The 18,645-nt window shown below is 37.7% G+C and overlaps 1 protein-coding gene across 2 annotated transcripts in view; it reads left to right on the top strand.

Moving 5' to 3' along the window:
• Positions 1–18,645, top strand: part of DGKI (diacylglycerol kinase iota) — a gene marked incomplete at its 5' end in the record, with an annotated part of 458,035 nt that overhangs the window by 349,772 nt on the left and 89,618 nt on the right. The window lies entirely within an intron of this gene.

Here is an 18,645-nt window from a genome sequence, read left to right as displayed (position 1 = left end):
GACTATTGCAGTAGGGGTCAAGACGGTGGCAATGGGGAAGAGAAAGTGAACTCTGCTGTAACAAAAGGCGGGAGACTTTTTCATCACTGGGGTGAGCGAATGGAAAAGTGCTAGAGGACTTTAGCCATTTGATTAGGCTATCTGTGTTTGCAAATTGTCACTTACTAGCTACCTATAGAGACTAGGAACAGGAGCACTATCTTCCGTGAACGATTACATGTCAAAGGGATGGGTTCTGGGTCTTTGGGAAAGATGTCCAGGGTTGTAGAACTGGCAGGAGGCTGGGAGAAGATTTACCTCTCAAAGGAGCAGAGAAAGAATTTATAAGTGAGAGTCTCCTAAAGTAAGTAGTCTACGAAAAGGGAGGTCAGGGGCCTATAGTCAGGGAGAAACCTGTCTATAAAGTTTAGTCGAGTTAGGGGCAACATTAAGCCCCCCTAGGTCAATGTAAATCTTGAAACCATTTTCTGCTGCAAACCTTTTAGCATCTGCCAATCTTTTTGAGAATAAAGCCCCAACTCCTTAGCATAAAAGAAAAAAAAACCCCACAAGCCTCTGGCCTTGGCCTCACCCCCTTTTACTCTTCACCTACCTACCTTTCTCAATCCTGAACATTTGCTTCTTTTCATGCCTTGGTTTCTTAGAGTCTAAAGATGATCTAAGACTTAGAGAATTCCCTTTGTCTAGAAAAACTCTTGTGTCTCTTGTCAAATGTCATTGTTTTCTTCACTTGGGAAATAACTTCTTATGAAAGTGGATTCTGCTCTGGGGGAATGTGTAGCTCTCCTGAGTCCTAAACACGCTTGGTTTATGACTATCAGCCTTCCTAGTACAATGTGTATAATCAGTAGGATGCTTTTATGTCACTCCCCTTTTCACGCTCCCCTGTGACACCTTGAGGGCAGGTACTGTGTCTTCCTTAGTATTATATGCCCAACTCCTGGCACTGGAGTTGTCCCTGGCACTGGAGTTGTCCCTGGCACGAGAAAATCCTTAAAATTTGTTTGCTGTGTAATTAAGTGAATGACTTGCTGACCTGAAAAGTATTTTGGCACAATCCCTTGTATATACAATGCACATTTGCCAAATTAAATGAAAATACATACCACAAGTTGTTATTCAAGATTATTATTAAGTATGTAAGAGGATTAAAAAGAAACATGACTTGTATGTCCCTTGGGTTGCCTTCTTAGGTAGTATACCATCAAAATAAATAGCAGAATTTGACGTGTAGTTTGAAACCCATATTTGTAGAGAACCTGCTAGTTTCTGGAAAGCACATCTTCAAAATATTATCCTCGAATCAAATGCAATGAAAACTACATAGTTACTTTTATCTTATGGGTGACATTTTAAATTAACCATGGAGGGAACTCGGCTCAGCTCAAGTCATGAAGTTCAAACTCTAGGATCATTTTTAATCACAGGCACCAGGGGTGGTGAAACCTTTGACAGACCCAGGCATGGCATGGTGAGAGAGAAAGTTCTTAGGGTGTTATGTTTCCTTTTGAATGCTAATATGCCCATTAATTTTTCCTCTTGGTTCCAGGTGAACAGTGAGCAGGTAATAATGACAGGTTGTCATACGATAAACCTATGGTACACAGGGGGAAAATTGGATTGAAATATTGCCAACTCATTCTGTTTAATTATCGTCAGCCATCAAGTTAGAATTTTAGTGCCCTGATAACCCTGACACATTTGGAATTAACGAGGTAAAATGGAAAGACTCCACTTGTCCCCTGCCATCCTCCCTTAGGGCTTTCCTTCCTTTCTCTGGTCCACGACGTCTGCTCCTTGATGTTTCCCTCCAGCCCCTTATTCCATCATCCTGTTGACTTTCTGAATAGTGGTTACACTATAGCTAAGAAAGCAAGTTTATTTTTCTGTATGTCAGTATTCTCTGGTATCAGCAAAATATCTGTCTAAGGGAAACTCGGAACAGTTTCTTTTTTCCCCCTTTTCTCCTGCTTTTTTTTTTAAATTAATAGACATTATTTTTTAGAGAAGTTTTAGATTTACAGAAAAATTAAGTGAAAGTACAGAGTTCCATATATCTCCCTGTTATCCCCCCAGCCTCCAGCACACAGTTTCTCCTATTGTTGACATCTTGCATTAGTGCGATACATTGTTACAACTGATGCACCAACATTAATATATTCTTATTAACTAAAATCCATACTTTACGTTAGGATTCATTCTTGTGTTCTACAGTTTTATGGGTTTTCACAGAGGTATTACATGTATCCACCATGACAGTATCATACAGAATAGCTTCACTTCCCTAAGTACCCCCTGTGCTTCACCCATTCATCAGTCCTTCCCCGCAAACCCCTGGCAACCACTGATCTGTTTACTATCTCCATAGTTTTGCCTTTTCCAGAATTCCATATAGTTGGAATCATGCAACATGTGGCCTTTTGAAACTGGCTTATTTCTTCACAATATACATTTAAGTTTCCTCCATTTCGTGGATTGAAAACTCATTTCTCTTTGTTGCTGAATAATATTCTACAGTGCGATAACCAGTTTGTTTATCCTTTCGCCTATTAAAGGACATCTTGGTTGCTTTGAAGTTCCGGCAATTATAAATAAAGATGCTATGAACATTCATGGGCAAATTTTTGTGGGGACATAATTTTCAACTCATTTCAGTAAATACCAAGTAGTGCAGTTGCTGGATCACATGGTAAGGGTTTGTAGAGTTTTGTAAGAAACTGCTAAGCTCTCTTCCAAAGGGGCTATACCATTTTGCATTCCCACCAGCAATGAATGAGAGTTCCTGTTGCTCCATGTTCTCACCAGCATTTGGCATTGTCTGTTTTTTTCAATTTTAGCTATCCTAGTAGATATGTAATAGTATCACATTGTTGTTTTAATTTGTAATTCCCTAATGACATATGACATTGAGCACATTTTTCATACAGTTATTTGCCATCTATACATCTTCTTAGGTAAGATGTCAGTTCAGATCTTCTGCCCACTTTTTAATTGACTCTCTTATTGTTGAGTTTTAAGAGTTCTTTGCATATTTCAAATACTGGTCTTTTATCAGATATGTGTTTTGCCAAGATTTTTTTCCCAGTCTGTTTTTTATTTTCATTTCCTTGACAGTGTCTTTCACAGAACAGAAGTTTTCATTTTAATTGATTCCAGCTCATCAGCTTTTTATTTCATGGATCATGCTTTTGATGTTGTACCTAAAATGTCATTGCCAAACCCAAGCTTACCTGGCTTTTCTCCTGTGTTATTTTCTAGGGAACAGTTTCTTTTTCAGACTATTTGTTTCTTAAGACTGCATATGAATTGATAGAAAGATAGCGAATATTTGACAAACTGTCTTGATTATGTCAGTAAACCTAAAATTAATGCTTAAGGGAATGTCAGGTTTTTAAGAATGTATCTCTGAAGAGTGTTAACATAAAGTACATTCATTCTAAGATTATCTGTATTTTTGATGGTTTCCCCTACTGTTCAAAATTCATTTCTATTTTATGAATTTTTAACCCTGTTGTTACATTTATCGTTCTTTTCAGAAAGTGACAACCTTTTTATTTAGCCTTAACAGAAACTTTGCAATTCTAAAATTTTTATGTATATATTTAGAGCCTAATATCCAACCTTTGTAAATCCTTGCAGTTTCTGAGGAGTTTTTCCCTAAGGTCTCACACCTTCTTTTAATGACCCTATTGAAGATAGTTTTGTTTGTGATTTGAATAGGTAAATAGCCCCATTTAGTTGCAATTCTGTTTGAACAGGAATTGCACTATAATTGCTCATGTGTCAGATAATTAAATCCTTTCTTTCTTTTTCAATGCTGAGCTTTCAGCCCTTTCTTTCCACAGTGATACCTTGTTGAATGCATCACAGTATCTTGCAGGGAATGAATTAGCTGCTGTGAGTTTTCTCCCTTTTTATAGATTCCATTAACAGTTTCATGTGGATTTCATAGCAAAGGTGGCTCTTTCTTGCTTTGGCTCTGAGGGTCTTTGCTTGTGTCATAAAGCAGCCAGCTGTGATTCCTTGCAGGTTTGGTTGGTTCTTTTATTTACATGCTTTGGTTTAGGCTCTGGCCTTTAGAAGCTTTGGTAGAACACATTATCTGCTATAAAAGTCACCACATTTGGTCTGCTGAAAATGGCTTGAGGCTTTATGAATGGCCAGTACATGTTGATATAGAATTAGGGAAAATCCATGAATTTCATAAGGCTTATAGGAGTGAATATAGGGTGGATTTGCAGATATTGTGTTCTACAGGCACTGACTTCTTTAATCTTCACAATAACCCGGACAGGTAGGTACCATGATTATCTATCTTTGCATGGAGACCTCACATATTATATTGCAGAAGAATCAAGGGCAAGGTAAGCTCATTGAGTAATCAAAATGATCAAAAACATCTGCCGTTGGGATTTTCCTGAATAGAGTTATCTACCAAGAATAAATGTTAAAATGAATGGTATGCAAATACCTATACTAGCAAAAAAATACCAGATTAATGATATCGAATGTTTTGAATATCTTGCGCATTTGACATAATGAACTTTTTCCACCTCAAGTGAGAACGTGGGTTTTACATTTAGTTTATGTTAACTGTCAATCAGCTCTTCAGCTCAATATGGGAAATTCTAAAGCAGCGATTTTAATAGCAAAACAAGTCATGTGATTGTCTATAACAATTCTGATTAAGGTCAGATGTACTCTTGCTATATCTACTACCCCCATAATGATGAGTATCCTGCTCACCATTTTATAGTTGCATGTAGTTCTTTATGAAGTAAGAAATAGTCAGTTTAATTCTGTGACTCAAATTACAGACAGGGTTAGAGCTTGTCAACTGTTTAGATAAGCTTGATCCACAGTCTGTAAGGCCCTTGGAAGCTGGCCTACTGGAAGGGGAAGGGAAGGGAATGGTGGGTCTTTAAAAGTGACCCCACCCCTGCCAAGTGTGTTTATGAAAATGTGTGTGGCTTGACTCATGGTTTCTGAGTCCCAGGGCCATGCTCCTTTGTCCCGGCCTGAAATTGCTTACCTTGGCTTTGCTTCCCGAGGATCACAGCCTTTCCCCAATTCTTGTGTAGCTCTGGATACGGGACTTGTAATTCCGCCCTCACTCCTTGGTCAGCCTGTCAGCAGTTTCTGGCTTCACCTCTCTGAGCTCAGTGTTGAAAGGAGAGACTCCACCCTCTGTGTGGCCCAAGTTTGACGAGAAGGAGGAATAGTGCAGGAGACGGGTTCTCGAGTAAGAGAAGCCTGGGATGAAATCTGGGCGCTCTGTTTCGTAGCTGTGACATTTCAGGGCATATTACGTAATCTTCCTGAGACTGAGTTCCTTCATTTTAGAAATAGGAATAATCATATCCACCTCTTCGGATTGTGGCAAAGGTTAACAAACACGGTAAAACTAGTTATCACAAAATCATTATTATCATTTTCCTCTTCACCCAGATTTATTCCACCCAGGCCTAAACCCTTGTAACACAACTCAAGATTGTGTCTTTAAATATAACATGACTTAGATTATGCTACCAGAATATACATGTGCAAAATGTCTGTTCGGGCATAGCTGGCTTTTCTAGAGGCGGAGGGTAGGATTCACTAATAGAAGACAGTGAATGGCTTCAGCCACCCCCCTCTTCCTCTCATCGCCGCTTCTCTGAACCATCAGGCTCAGGACAGCTATGCCAGGATGAGGGCTACTCACTCAGTCCAGCAGGAAATAGTTTTGCATCTGGGAACTCACAAAGTTTGCATTTTTGTTCACCTGAGACTCCCATGCACTGGAATTCACTGGCCTCAACACAGTTCACTCACACTCCTATGGTTGTACCAGAATAAAATTGCTTCAGAGATCTTGGGGAGGGGGCAGAAGGGAGGGGTGTTCATCTCAGAGTTGGTCCACAGGATCTTTTGTCTTTCTTCAATCAAGTAACTGATTGTCTTGAGGAAACTATTTGGTTGTCTTTTGCATCATACCTCTGACTCTTTGGAAAACATTTTTCAGGTTTTCTTAAAACTCTAGGCATTTTCTCTTTAATAGCCTTTAAGAACTTTGGTTTTCAATGTTTTGGGCAATTCAGTTCCATATATAGGATATCTAAGCCTGGTCTATCTCCTGACTCTGCTTATCGTTTGTGGTGAGATATATATTTTAGAAACCATGATTTATATATATATATATATATTTTTTTTAGTGCATATATTCTTCAGAAGTTTCTTATAGATGAAAGAGTATACTTGTGGATTGGTTGCTAGAAGATTTTAGATTTTTTGAAGACGAATGGTGTTAATTTATGCACTATTTGGCATACATTTGCATAATGACTTCAAGTAGTCCTAACTTCAACTGTAGAAAATGAAATTAATTAGTATGACCCGTGGCATTTTATTTCAGACATAAAATCCAGAGCATGCAATGTGAAATATATAATGGATTTCTCAACCAATTACTTTTTTAAAATAGATCTTTATTGGAGTATAATTGCTTCACAATACTGTGTTAGTTTCAGTTGTACACCAAGGCAAATCAGCCATATGCATACACATGTCCCCATGTCCCCTCCCTCTTGAGCCTCCCTCCCATCCTCTCTATCCCACCCCTCTAGGTCATCACGGAGCACCGAGCTGATCTCCCTGTGCTATATGCTGCTTCCCACTAGCTAACTGTTTTACATTTGGTAGTGTATATATGTCGATGCTACTCTCACTTCGCCCCAGCTTCCCCCTCTCCACCCCAAGTCCTCAAGTCCATACTCTATGTCTACATCTTTATTCCTGCCCTGCCACTAGGTTTGTCAGTACCATTTTTTGTTTTTTAGATTCCATATATATGTGTTAGCATACAGTATTTGTTTTTCTCTTTCTGACTTACTTCACTCTGTATGACAGACTCTAGGTTCATCCACCTCACTACAAATAACTCAATTTTGTTTCTTTTTATGGCGAGTAATATTCCATTGTATATATGTGCCACATCTTCTTTATCCATTCATCTGTCGATGGACATTTAGGTTGGTTCCATGTCCTGGCTATTGTAAATAGTGCTGCAGTGAACATTGTGATACATGTCTCTTTTTGAATTATGGTTTTCTCAGGGTATATGCCCAGTTGTGGGATTGATGGGTCATACGGTAATTCTATTTTTAGTTTTTTAAGGAACCTCCATACTGTTTTCCATAGTGGTTGTATCAATTTACGTTTCCACCAACAGTGCAAGAGGGTTCCCTTTTCACCACACCCTTTCCAGCATTTATTGTTTCTAAATTTTTTGATAATGGCCATTCTGACCAGCGTGAGATGATACCTCATTGTAGTGTTTTGTTTGTTTGTTTGTTTTGCGGTACACGGGCCTCTCACTGTTGTGGCCTCTCCCGTTGCGGAGCAACAGGCTCCGGACGTGCAGGCTCAGCGGCCATGGCTTATGGGCCCAGCTGCTCTGCGGCATGTGGGATCCTCCCAGACTGGGGCACGAACCCATGTCCCCTACATCGGCAGGCAGACTCCCAACCACTGCGCCACGAGGGAAGCCCCTCATTGTAGATTTGACTTGCATTTCTCTAATAATTAGTGATGCTGAGCATCTTTTCATGTGCCTCTTGGCCATCTGTATGTCTTCCTTGGTGAAATGTCTATTTAGGTCTTCCGCCCATTTTTTAAGTGGATTGTTTGTTTTTTGATATTGAGCTCATGAGATGTTTGTATATTTTGGAGATTAATCCTTTGTCTGTTGTTTCATTTGCAAATGTTTTCTCCCATTCCGAGGGTTGTCTTTATCTTGTTTATGGTTTCCTTTGCTGTGCAAAAGCTTTTAAATTTAATTAAGTCCTATTTGTTTATTTTTGTTTTTATTTCTGTTACTCTAGGAGGTGGGTCAAAAAAGACCTTGCTGTGGTTTATGTCAAAGAGTGTTTTTCCTTTGTTTTCCCATAAGAGTTTTATAGTGTCTGGTCTTACATTTAGGCCTTTAATCCATTTGGAGTTTATTTTTGTGTATGGTGTTAGGTAGTGTTATAATTTCATTCTTTTACATGTAGTTGTCCAGTTTTCCCAGCACCACTTATTGAAGAAGCTGTCTTTTCTCCATTGTACGTTCTTGCCTGCTTTGTCATAAATTAGGTCACCATATGTGCGTGGGTTTATCTCTGGGCTTTCTATCCTGTACCATTGATCTATCTATATTTCTGTTTTTGTGCCAGTACCATACTGTCTTGATTACTGTAGCTTTCTGATATAGTTTGCGGTCTGGGAGCCTGATTCCTCCAACTCCATTTTTCTTTCTCAAGATTACTTCTGCTATTTGGGGTCTTTTGTTTTTCCATACAATTTGTGAAATTTTTTGTTCTAATTCTGTGAAGAATGCCATTGATAGTTTGATAGGGAATGCACTGAATCTGTAGATTGCCTTGGGTAGTATAGTCATTTTCACAATTTTGATTCTTCCAATCCAGGAACATGGCATATTTCTCCATCTGTTTATGTCATCTTTGATTTCTTTCATCAGTGTTTTATAGTTTTCTGAGTACAAGTCTTTCGCCTCCTTAGGCAGGTTTATTCCAAGGTATTTTATTCTTTTTGTTGCAGTGGTAAATGGTAGTATTTCCTTAATTTCTCTTTCTGATTTTTCATTGTCGGTGTATAGGAATGCCAGAGATTTCTGTGCATTAATTTTGTATCCTGCAACCTTCCCAAATTCATTGATTAGTCCTAGTAGTTTTCTGAAGGCATCTTTAGGATTTTCTATGTATAGTATCATGTCATCAGCAAACAGTGAGAGTTTTACTTCTTTTCCCATTTGTATTCTTTTATTTCTTTTTCTTCTCTTATTGCTGTGGCTAGGACTTCCAAACTATGTTGAATAAGAGTGGTGAGAGTAGACATCCTTGTCTTATTCCTGATCTTAGTGGAAATGCTTTCAGTTTTTCACCATTGAGCATGATGCTTGCTGTGGGTTTGTCATATATGGCCTTTATTATGTTGAGGTAGGTTCCCTCTATGCCCATTTTCTGGAGTTTTTATCATAAATGGGTGTTGAATTTTGTCAAAAGCTTTTTCTGCATCTATTGAGATGATCGTATGGTTTTTATCCTTCAGTTTGTTAATATGGTGTATCACATTGATTGATTTGTGTATATTGAAGAATCCTTGCATCCCTGGGGCATATCCCACTTGATCATGGTGTATGATCCTTTTAATGTGTTGTTGGATTCTGTTTGCTACTATTTTGTTCAGGATTTTTATATCTATGTTCATCAGTGATACTGGTCTATAATTTTATTTTTTTGTGATATCATTTTCTGGTTTTGGTAGCAGGGTGATGGTGGCTTTGTAGAAAGGATTTTTGAGAGTGTTTCTCCCTCTGCAATTTTTTGGAAGAGTTTGAGAAGGATCAGTGTTAGCTCTTCTCTAAATGTTTGATAGAATTTGCCTGTGAAGCCATCTGGTCCTGGACTTTTGTTTGTTGGAAGATTTTTAATTACAGTTTCAATTTCATTACTTGTGATAGGTCTGTTTATATTTTCTAATTCTTTCTGGTTCAGTCTTGAAAAATTGTACCTTTCCAAGAATTTGTCCATTTCTTCATGGTTGTCCATTTTATTGGCATATAGCTGTTTGTAATAGTCTCTTATAATCCTTTGTGTTTCTGCGGTGTCAGTTGTGATTTCTCCTTTCTCCTTTTTCATTTCTAATTTTATTGATTTGTGTCCTCTCCCTTTTTTTCTTGATGAGTCTGGCTAAGGGTTTTTCAATTTTGTTTATCTTCTCAAAGAAACAGCTTTTAGTTTTATTGGTCTTTGCTATTGTTTTCTTTGTTTCTATTTCATTTATTTCTGCTCTGATCTTTATGATTTCTTTCCTTCTACTGACTTTGGGTTTTCTTTGTTCTTCTTTCTGTAGTTGTTTTAAGTGTAGGGTTAGATTGTTTATTTGAGATTTTTCTTGTTTCTTGAGATGAAATTGAATTGCTGTAAACTTCCCTCTTAGAACTGCTTTTGCTGTGTCCCATAGGTTTTGGGTCATCATGTTTTCGTTGTCATTTGTTTCTATGTAGTTTTTTTTTCTTCTTTGATTTCTTCAGTGATCTCTTGGTTACTTAGTAGCACACTGTTTAGCCTCCTTGTATTCGTGTTTTTTACAGTTTTTTTTCCTTGTAATTGATTTCCAATTTCATAGCGTTGTAGTCAGAAAAGATGCTTGATATGATTTGTTTTCTTAACTTTTCTGAGGCTTGATTTGTGACCAAGGATGTGATCTATCCTGGAGAATGTTCCATGGGCACTTGAGAAGAAAGTGTATTCTGCCACTTTTAGGTGGAATATTCTATAAATATCAATTAAATCTATCTGGTCTGTTGTGTCATTTAAAGCTTGTGTCTCCTTATTTATTTTCTGTTTGGATGATCTGTCCATTGGTGTAAGTGGGGTGTTAAAGCCCCCTACTATTATTGTGTTACTGTCAATTTCTCCTTTCATGGTTGTTAGCATTTGCCTTATGTATTCAGGTGCTCCTATGTTGGGTGCATAAACATTTATAATAGTTATAGTTTCTTCTTGGATTGATCCTTTGATCATTATGTAGTGCCCCTCCTTATCTCTTTTAATAGTTTTAAATTTAAAGTCTATTTTATCTGATATGAATATTGCTACTCCAGCTTTTTTTTGAATTCCATTTGCATGGAATATCTTTTTCCGTCCCTTCACTTTCAGTCTGTATGTGTCCCTAGGTCTGAAGTGGGTCCCTTTTAGACAGCATATATATGTATGTTCCTGTTACCATTTCCTTAATTGTTTTGGGTTTGTTTTTGTGGGTCTTTTTCTTCTCTTGTGTTTCCTGCCTAGAGAAGTTTCTTTAGCATTTGTTGTAAAGCTGGTTTGGTGGTGCTAAATTTCCTAGCTTTTGCTTGTCTGAAAAGCTTTTGATTTCTCCGTTGAATCTGAATGAGATCCTTGCTGGGTAGAGTAATCTTGGTTGTAGGTTTTTCTCTTTCATCACGTTAAGTATATTCTGCCACTCCCTTCTGCCCTGCAGAGTTTCTGCTGAAAAATCAGCTCATAACCTGATGGGGATTCCTTTGTATGTTATTTGTTGTTTTCCCTTGCTGCTTTTAATATTTTTTCTTTGAATTTAATTTTTGTTAGTGTGATTAATATGTGTCTTGGTGTGTTTTTCCTAGGGTTTATCCTGTATGGGACTCTCTGTGCTTCCTAGACTTGGGTGACTATTTCCTTTCCCACGTTAAGGAAGTTTTCAACTATAATCTCTTCAAATATTTTCTCAGACCCTTTCTTTTTCTTTTCTTCTTCTGGGACCCCTATAATTCAAATGTTGTTGCGTTTAGTGTTATCCCAGAGGCCTCTGAGACTGTCCTCAATTCTTTTCATTCTTTTTTCTTTATTCTGATCCTCGGCAGTTATTTCCACCATTTTGTCTTCCAGCTTACTTATTTGTTCTTCTGCCTCAGTTATTCTGTTATTGATTTCTTCTAGTGTATTTTTCATTTCAGTTATTGTGTTGTTCATCTCTGTTTGTTTGTTCTTTAGTTCTTCTAGATCTTTGTTAAACATTTCTTATATTTTCTCAATCCGTGTCTCCATTCTGTTACTGAGATTCTGGATCATCTTTACTATCATTACTCTGAATTCTTTTTCAGGTTGATTGCCTATTTCCTCTTCATTTATTTGGTCTTATAGCTTTTTACTTTGCTCCTTCATCTGTGACATATTTTTTTGCCATCTCTCTTTTTTTTTTTATGAGTGGGATTGTGTTCCTGTCTTACTGGTTCTTTGGCTTGAGGCTTCCAACACTGGAGTTTGTAGGCTGTTGGGTAGAGCTGGGTCTTGGTGCTGAGATGAGGAACTATGTGAGACCTCATTCTGATGAATATTCCCTGGGGTCTTAGGTTCTCTGTTAGTCCAGTGGTTCAGACTCAGAGCTCCCACCGCAGGAACTTCGGCCCAACCCCCGGCTTGTGAACCAAAATCCCACAAGCTGCATGGGGTGCTGGTTCACTTGGGGGTTCCTCCCGTCTCCTTGGGTGTCAGGATCCCCCACCAGTGGCCGGCAAGCACCCTAGTTTTGAGGAGATGCTAACTCGGCATCTTCCCACACCACCCTCATCTCAACCAATTAATTTAATTGCATTCTGGATTATGAGGCATTTAAACAAACAGAAATAGGGAAAGGAGGTTAATGGATGCCAGGGTGAAGCCTGAGAGGGGAACCAGGGCAGGGCTCATGTTTCGGCTGGGAAGAAGTAATTGGTAGTATAATCCTCAGGGCTGAGGATTGCCAGTCAACTCCTCAATTTCTTTTGTATTTCTTTACCTAAATTTGTCAAAGCTTTTCATTTTCTTAGTCTGTTAGGGCTGCTGTAATAAAATGCCATAGCCTGGTGACTTAAACCATAGAGATCTATTTTCTCTCCGTTCCGGAGTCTGCAAAGTCCATGATCAAGGTGCTGGCTGATTTGGTTTCTGGTGAGAGCTCTCTTCCTGCCTTGTAGACTGCTGCGTTCATACTGTGTCCTCAAAGGGGGAGAGAGAGTGAGCTTGAGAGTGCTCTATGGTGTCTCTTCTTATAAGAACACTAATCCCATCATGAGGGTCCCACCCTCATGACCCCATCTAACCATAATTACCTCCTGAAGAAGGCCCATCTCCAGATACCATCACATTGGGGATTAGGGCTTCAACATATGAATTTGGGGGACACCCAAACATTTAGTCTATTACAATCATGTTAGCCCAAATTTCAAACATGTTGAAACTCAAGTGCTTTTTAGAGGGTTAACCCTTTAATTAATTATTAGTCATTTATACCAAAGTACCAAGAAGGATCTGACAGTATGTTTTGATAGGAGGGTCAGAGAAGTGATTAAGAAAGCTAAGATAAGAAAGGTAGGATATAGAATAAAGGAAATAAATTTGTCCTCAGTCAACCGAGGAATACTACTGCTAGGAATTAGGAAGCACATTGAATCCAACTAGGTAGGGGTAAAGAGAAAAGTGGTTTTGTTTGTTGGATGTATGTGCTACTCATGGGAAGGTTAAAACATGGATGGTTTTGAAATATATTGAATCTGGTACTAAGGACATTCAGCTTTTTGGTTCCACAGAGAACAAAACTCTAATGCTCACTAACCACATATGGTTATTTAAACTTTAAATTAATCAAATAAGATAAAAACTCAGTTGCTCAGTCACGCCGGCCACATTTCAAGTACTCGATATGACATGTGGCTTGTGGCTCCTGCATTGGATATGCAGAAAGGTCTGTTGGACATTGCTTCTCTAGAGACTTCTGAGGCCCAGATAAGGCAGAGAGATCATCCTGCTGCTTGTTATATAAACACACATGCAAACAAGTACACATGCCATGACAAGCCATAGGGTTATGACTGCTCAATATGCCGTGTCCATTGCTTGAGATGGATCGCAGCAGTAGGTGTCATTTGGGGGCTTTTGATGGCTTCTCTACTGTTTTCCCTCACTTTCCTATTTGATGCTAAGTTATACTTTTGTCTAATTCACAGAGAACATCAGAGAATATGCAGTGAACTTTAGCACCACTATCATTAAAATCAGTTGCCACAGATAGGTTGTATTTCTTATTTTCAATTCTGAAATACTATACATATATATACACACATATATGTGTATATATACACACACACATACATACACACATAAACACACACATACTTACACACATAAACACATACATACATGTTCTGTTCATAAATGTTGTTCATACATATACACACACCTATACCCCTATATATATATACACACATACATATATGCACATATGTATGTATATAAGATGATTAGTAGTAAAATGGACATTCATGTACCTCCCACCCAGATTAAGAAACAGAACAAGTATCTCCCCTTATCCCTCTCCTACTAAGATAACCCCAGTATACAGATTTTTGTACTTTCCATTCTCTTCATAGGTATATATTTGTCACCAATATATGCATTCCTAATTCAGATAGAGTGGCTTTGAAACACCAAGTAGCAGTCCTAAACCTCCCTCTGCAAGGAAGCGATGATGCTTTCACTTTTAGTTGAAGGCTTTTGAGAGAGCTGAAAAGAGTCTCAGGATTACTGTCTGGCTTTGGCTTCCCTGAGAGTGCCCATGAGCCCATTCTATGAGGATTTAGTGGACAAGGTCATGACTGCTTTCTAGAAAGCATTTGGCAGGGTGTTAAGGTGGGTTCTAGCTATCAAGTGGAATTATGGTTGGAGGGGATGGACTTCTTTGAATTTTTCTGCCTCACCATGACCTAACTCTTTCTCTCAAGAACAGGTTAAGGCAGAGCACATCTGGGGGTGATTGTAAGAAACTGGTTCAGACTCAGACATTCTATCCTTTGGTTGAAAAATAACTCTCCAGTGTTGATGAGACTCAATGTTGACAGCTCTCTACATCTCTGCCTATTGAGTCAGAGTGCCCCAATATATCTGTCACCCTAGACTCTTCTAGCCCAATCCCCTTAGAGGGTTTTTTTAAAAAATCTTTTCTTTGTTGGATTCCCCATTTGTTATATCCCCTGCATTCCTCATTCTTGTTGCAAACTCAACTTTTGTTGGTGCATATTCTGCAGTAACTTTTTAGTAGAGGGTGTGTCCTTTATTCAATCCTTGGACTAATTTGATAGTTTGGATTATTTGTAAAAGTCTTATAATTCTGAACGCATTGTTTCATTGGTTCTCTGACTGTACAGTTGCCTTTGAGAAGTTTAAAACAGTCTAATCCCTGATCCTTTCTTTGCCATCTAGTTTTTCCTGTTTGGAAACTTGTAGACTCTTCTCTTTGTTCCCAATATTCTTAAACTTCAAAATAAAATGTCTTCCTATTGTTCTTTTGTTATTGTACTTGTTGGGCTATTTCAAGTGGGAAACTGATGTTCTTCAGTTCTAAGAAATAGTCTTGATTTTTTGTTTGTTTCTGATAATTACTCCTCTCTATTTTTCTCTGGTTTTTAGAACTCCTGTTATTGGAATGTTGGACCACTGGACCAGTCCTATTGTTCTTACCTTTTCCCTCCTATTTTATGCCTCTTTTTATTTTTGCTCTTCTTTTGTGGAGATTTCCTCAACTTCATCTTCTAACCTTTCTATTAAACTCTATTCTATCAAATTTCAAGGACTTGTTTGTTCTCTGAATGATGCTTCTTTCCCTTTTTCTTTTTCATATTCTTCATCTTTTAATACAATCATGTTTATATTTCATGGATGGAATATTTTCTCTTAACTCTGAGGATTCCCCAGAGAAGAGTCTTCAGATCTCTTTCTAAGAAGGTAGGGTTCTGGCTGCCAGCTTTTGGAGAGTCTAGTGAGAGAAGAAAGTTGGGGATCTCTGCATTCTGTAGATGATCAGTTAATCCCCATTTTTTGTGAAGTAACTCCACCTACCAAGAGTGGGTGGTGGAATCTAGTGATTTAATATCCAGTGCTTCTTATTTTAGCTGCAACTGATGTTGCCAGTTTGCACATCTTCCGAGGGTTTTGAAGTGTAAATTAGTTCTTATCCATCCCCACCCATAGTCTAGGATTAGACTCTATAGGGGCTCTGAGTCAGTTACCACTTTTTCATATGCTTTATTCATTACCATTTTCTCCTCACTGTTTCTCCTCTTTTTTTTGTTGGTTTATGTCTTTTTAAAATTCATGTGCTGTAATTTAGTAGCATTTCTGGTGCAAGAGAAGTAAGTATGTGTTAAATCTGCCTTCTTAATCTAGAAACCAGCTTGTTCTTTATTGCTTAGTTAGAACTTGTGAACTCCGTTTGACCCCTGCAATAAAAGTTCCATTATGTACTATAGGTTGAGTATTGGCTGATGCTTATTTGAGTCAAATAAAATCTCTAAGGCTAAAATCAGATGAATCATCAAGATCAGGAATAGTAATGCTAATGCTTGGGTGATAAGTAGCCTCACTGCTCCCAATTAAGATTAAGGAAACTGCAGTGAGGTTTGGCAGTTGGTCATCAGCAGTGTAAAAGGAAGGTGGTAATTTTCCAAAAGTTTCTGGTTTCTCTTCACCATGTAAAGTCTCAAATGGAAGTGTCATATTACAATATTTTTGTACTACAGTTATCTTTACCCTCGAAGAAAGAGTAGATGTTAGTTTTAAGTAAACAGGATATAACTTATGTAACTACTACCAGCTAATCCTTGTAGTATGATAAATTGAAAGATAGATGATTGGATATATCCATTTTCTAGCTCAAGATGCTCAAAAGTTAGTAAAGGGAGTGAGGGAATACTAACATTGATGTTCTGGTTATTCATTTTTAAATATAGTATTGTATTTAATCTTCACAAAATCCTAGAAGATACCTATTCTAAATACTATAGCCTTCAATCCAAGGATCAAAGGAATTGAGGAAGTTGCAAGACCAAACAGCAAACATGAGTAATTTGTAAGACCAAAGCCGCACTGGGATTTGAATCCAAGAGAAAATGACTGTAAATTCTTTCTGTACCTTCATAGGATAAATTTGACAACAGTTGTCAGTAATCATGCTATGAAATTGTGGTATAGGATGCCATTTTTTTTTACCCCAACTGAATAGCTAATATCAATCAAATACACCATTTCTCTTAATCAGCTTCTTGAGGAATAAGCAAAGTTGCTGATTTTATACCCTTAGTAGAAATTAATGACACATCTTTGAAAACTTTTTCCTAGACATTCATTATTTTAGGTCTGGAATATCCAATCTCTAATTGTAGTTTAAAATATCTGCTACCAAGTATATTGGATTTATGGCCAGACTAACTTCAAGCATTGATAGTCAGAGGTGTTGACCAAATTCCTGCATTTCCATATAATGTGTCTCCTCATTTAAGTAAATAGGTAAATATTAATGAAATTTTATTTCTCTACATTTGCACATTTGAGATTAAGAGAAAGATTCTAACATGGATTCTCATGATAATTATAGCTGTATTCTATTTCCACAACCTTTGATTTACTTTCTAGGCTAAAATTCTAGGTTTTCCTCATCATTCCTCAAGTATTAGAAATCCTTATTCTTCTCTTACCTAAGTAGGTCACCTTATTTGGACCTATTTAATAGTCTAGCTGAGAATGATTACTTTAGTCACTACTGTTAGGGATCTCTTTATTGAATTTCCCTTTCATTCCTTTCAAAGATGCATGATTACCATACTGAAGACCTTTTGGATATTTCTGTATATATTCAAAAAAGGAGAAAAAATATTTTTCCAGATTATTATTCCCCCAAACATGTGATACTTACATGGTTCCTCACCCTTTTGCTTGCTGTTCTCTTGCTTAGCTTCTGGAAGAATAGGCAAAGGCAAGCTCCAACCCAATGCACACTCTCTACTCCTGCTCCAAACCCTTCTTCTTTGTCTATCCTGGAAAGTAGACTTAGCTCTTAAAGACACACTTTCTCTTTCTCACTTGAACAGGCCCTAAGCCTATCTTCCTCCTCCCCACTCCCCACCTTTTTTTTTTTTTTAAACAACTTTTATTGAATATCTACCAGACACTGGGGTTGTAAAAGGAAATAAGTCTTATTCCTGTGGTGAGAGAGTCCATACTGATTCATAGGCTTATGTAGTTCTGAAAGCTGATGGATGCCTTCCAGCTTATGTTTGAAGCACTTCGGGAACCTAAAGGTATGAGGTAGTGGTATTGATCTCCCTAGTGGAACCAATCTAGGAGGTAATGTTGAGAAGCAAACTCTATATCTTTTTCTCTAGACAACTCTTGCTTCTCTAAGAGACCAGTGGGGCTCCATATCCTTCAGAGAGCCTAAAATCTACCCTCCAGGCAAGACTTAGTCCCTCTCTCCTATAGTTTTCAAGTGATTAAGTTCATACATTTACCATAGCCTATGTTCCATTTATTATTTTTTATATGTGTGTCTTTTCTACAACTTGGTGATTTTCCCATGCATTTAAATCTATTTTATTTTCTGTATAATTCATTTTTAAAGCCCTAGCACTTTGCATTTTCAGACCTATTTATTGACGATGAGGCTTTAAAAATTCAATGAATGAAAGATTTTTTAAAATCTTTAGTGGACACAACTGTCCTGTTATCTCCTTGTTAATCTCTAGTTGGTTGCTTCAAGATTTTGAAATATTTTTTAAGTCATGGGTTTAATAGTATAACTGAATTTTTAAAGTGAGAAGTGTACACATATATTCTTTTTTGAAGTTTTGGTAAGGAGACTGTTTTCAGTCTTTCAGGAATCTCGTGGTTATATCTGAAGTAGGAGTTTCTATCCACTAAAACCATTGTATGACATTTACCACCACCTAAAAAAGGTATTTAAGGCATGTAACAGCTTCTCCTCATTGTTTTCTGAAGCCCTGCTGCTACCACATTTACACCGACCGTCTTTAAAATCAGTTGGATTTTTAAGCTATGAACCTTCTAGAAGTTTTTTTTTTTTTTTAATGTTTCTTGCCTATTTCATTCTGGCGTTGGCCACCAGGTAACAACAGTGCCTTGAGTAGCTTGAGTCTCTTAAATAGGGAACTGTTGCAAAGTGACATAAAGATTAAGCCCCATGCATTTAAGAGGGAAAGGGGTAAGTGTCCAGAATCATGATTTTTAAATTCCTCTCTGGTACTTTGGCTCTTGCAAATGCAGGCATAAATTA

Source organism: Mesoplodon mirus (genome assembly GCF_964341445.2).
Source record: "Mesoplodon mirus genome assembly, chromosome: 9".
NCBI classification, from domain to species: Eukaryota; Metazoa; Chordata; class Mammalia; order Artiodactyla; family Ziphiidae; genus Mesoplodon; species Mesoplodon mirus.
This window is presented reverse-complemented; position numbering and strand designations above follow the sequence as displayed.